The 3,311-nt window shown below is 41.0% G+C and overlaps 1 pseudogene; it reads left to right on the top strand.

The window, feature by feature from the left end:
- Nucleotides 1–2,098: 2,098 nt before the first annotated feature.
- On the top strand, nt 2,099–2,540 carry LOC102492750 (ubiquitin-conjugating enzyme E2 variant 2 pseudogene; annotated as a pseudogene).
- Nucleotides 2,541–3,311: the final 771 nt, after the last annotated feature.

The following is a 3,311-nucleotide window of genomic DNA, read 5'->3' as shown; positions in this document are numbered from 1 at the left end:
GGAGAAGGGATTGTGGCATGACCATCCCCTGTGGGGGGTGATTTCTTGCTTTCTGTCTCTATATCTCTCTCTGTCTGTCTGGTGAGCGCCTGCGCCCTATAGCAAAAACCTCTCCCCCCCAAAAAAAAACCACATTTTGGAGGGACCAGCAGTTATCATAATGGCTATGTCGCTGAACTCCCATGTAGCCAACTGCAGTTCAAGTCCCGAGCCAGGTGGCTTAAACACGTCAGGCTTGTGTGTGTGCATGCCCAAGATCCCAAGAGGAAAATGAAGGAGGAGGGATTGCAGTGTGGCCATCTCCCCTGGGGGGTAATTTCTTGCTTTCTCTCTCTCTGTCTTTCAGGCGAGAACACATGCCCTATAGCAAAAATCTCTCCAAAAAAAAAAAAAACATATTTTGGGGACCTGCAGGTGGCATGCCAGTTAAGGTACTGGACTCCCACATGGCCAACCACAGTCTGAGTCATAAGTCTGGTGGTTTTCCATCTCTCTCTCTCTCATCTTTCTCTAGTGAGCACACGCCCTGTTGCAAATTTAAAAGAAAGAATAATAATAAATAAAATAAATAAATAATTTTAAAATTTACAAACAAAATAAACATGTTTTTGTTCCTTTTTATTTTATGGATTTTTTTTTTGAAATATATATTTCTTATTGTGTTTCCCATAGTTTGGTTGTTCTACTTGCACCTAAGGTTACTGTTTAATATCTATACCTACGACCAGCTGGGAGTGACGGTTAAGGCCACTGAAATTTGGGGCATGCATGCACACATGCCAGCATGACTTTCAACCCATCACTTCTAGGATTTGAACTGTCATCAGCCATGTGGAAGTCCAGCACCTTTGCTACTGTACCACCTGCTGGCCCCAAGCATAACAGATATTAGACCATCTGGTAGCATGATGGTCAAGCCACTGGATCCTACATGGCCAATTCTGCAGTATAAATTCTGAACCTAGCAGATTAAGAATCCTGTTAAGCATGTATATGTGTATGCCCCAAATCCAGAGAGAATAGAGGAGTATGGATTATGGTATGGCCATTCTCCCTAGATGTTAATTTCTCACTTTCTCAATTTCTCTGTTTGCCATGAGCGCATGTGCCCTATGGCAGAAATCTATTTAAAAAAAGCATTACAGATATTATGCCTTACTGAGGAATGCTTTACCTACCTAGTACTTTTGTAAATTGCCAAATGGAGAGAGAGAGAACCCACCCCCCCAATGGGATGCAATGGGGATGGCAGTGCCCAGGAGAGTTTCACTAAAAAATAAAAAATAGGGTGGTGGCCCAGTGGTAATGTAACTGGAGCCACAAGGGAAAGGGCCTGAGTTCACATCCCAAGACCTCCTTGAACATGATGGTCATGTACACATACGCTCATGGCTTGGACCTGCTGAGGTTGAATTGTCCCACCCCCCCAATGGGATGCAATGGGGATGGCAGTGCCCAGGAGAGTTTCACTAAAAAATAAAAAATAGGGTGGTGGCCCAGTGGTAATGTAACTGGAGCCACAAGGGAAAGGGCCTGAGTTCACATCCCAAGACCTCCTTGAACATGATGGTCATGTACACATACGCTCATGGCTTGGACCTGCTGAGGTTGAATTGTGGCATGGAGTTCCTGTTTGAGAGTGTCTATCTCTCTGTCTGCCTACCTGTCTCTCTCTGTCTTGAGTTTTCTTATAGAAGAAATAAATAAGTTTGGAGGCTTGCTGTGCCCACCAGAAGACTTGAACCTGGTCAAAGCAGGCCTCCTTTCATGAGTCCACCCTTGGGGCTGCAGAGTAACTTTTGAACTTTAGGTAAACCAGCCTCTTGATCCTCTTCACTAAGTTATATCTCATTATTTTGCTTCCATCTCATCAAGAGCTGAACGTTTGGTAGAGAAATCAAGCACCTGAAGACACCCATAACTCCTCTGATCCGGGAGACACAGCCTTCCAATAGGAACTCACCTGGCAACTAAGGGTGAAATGATCTCTTCCAATACTACAGAATCTACTCCAATAAATAGGAAGAAGTGAATACTGCATCAGATGGCCAAAAATAGCATAAATCTCAAAGAGACATGAGAGGGGCTGCAGGAGGAGATGGCGGTCTCCATAGGAGTTAAAGTTCCTCATAATTTTCGCTTGTTGGAAGAACTTGAAGAAGGACAAAAAGGAGTAGGTGATGGCACAGTTAGCTGCGGCCTTGGAGATGATGATGATGTGACACTTACAAGGTGGACAGGCATGATTATTGGGCCACCAAGGACAAATTATGAAAACATATATAGAATATATAGCCTGAAAGTAGAATGTGGACCTAAATACCCAGAAGTTCCTCCATCAGTTAGATTTGTAACAAAAATGAATATGAATGGAATAAATAATTCCAGTGGATGGTGGATGCATGGAGTGGAGCAGTGTTAGCAAAATGGCAAACTCTTACAGTATTAAAGTCATCCTTCAAGAGCTATGACATCTAATGATGTCCAAAGAAAATATGAAGCTTCCACAGCCACCAGAAGAACAAACATACAACAATTAATTTTAGAGTCTCTCAAATTTGTCTTAAATCAACAACCTTCTACTCATATAAATGTCTTGATTAAATATCACAATGCAAATACCCACACATTAAGTAAAAGAATTCCAGCTGGGAAACATGACTGGACATTTGTAAGAATATATTTAATATATGTACACCCATTATGTTTTCAGGTAACAAGAGGGAAAATGCAGCACAATTTTTTTCTCTTGTTAAGACACTGTCATTTAAACGTAAGCCTGGAGTACTCGAAATAGAATTCACGTTTTCAAGATGAAAGCATGGCAGGAAGTGTCAGATGGCAGTGGTGTAAGCGTGTGTGTTTCTGAAAAGCAAAAAATCTCAAGAAGGAAAAACAGAAATGGCATGCTTTATCCATCTTGCTTAGTGAAAGAGCTGCAGTCGAAATTGTTAATGTAGCAGGTGCAGTGAATATTGTCACAAATTGTGTTAATTCTTGAAGTGGTGTGGGTGCTGACTACTAGTAATATCAAAAATATGTTCAGAATTGTTTTGAGACTTGTATTTATAATTAAAAAATGTTGGGGGTGTATTGATGCATTTCTGTTAAAAGCTGTTCCTGTGTGTTACATGTCATCTGTTTACAGTTTTGTTTAACAAATCATGCATTTAAGTTGAAGCGAAGTCAACAAGAAGGAAATAGGTGTATGGATGGATATGTGATTTTGAGATTAAAGTTAGTCTTAAAACGTAAATAAAATGTGGAACGTGTCCTCAGAGACTGTGGCATTTCTATTATATTGGTATGTA

Source organism: Tupaia chinensis, unplaced genomic scaffold, assembly GCF_000334495.1.
Source record: "Tupaia chinensis unplaced genomic scaffold, TupChi_1.0 Scaffold150225_1, whole genome shotgun sequence".
Classification (NCBI taxonomy): Eukaryota; Metazoa; Chordata; class Mammalia; order Scandentia; family Tupaiidae; genus Tupaia; species Tupaia belangeri.
Note: the sequence above shows the minus strand (reverse complement) of the source record. Positions and strands in the feature narration are given on the sequence as shown.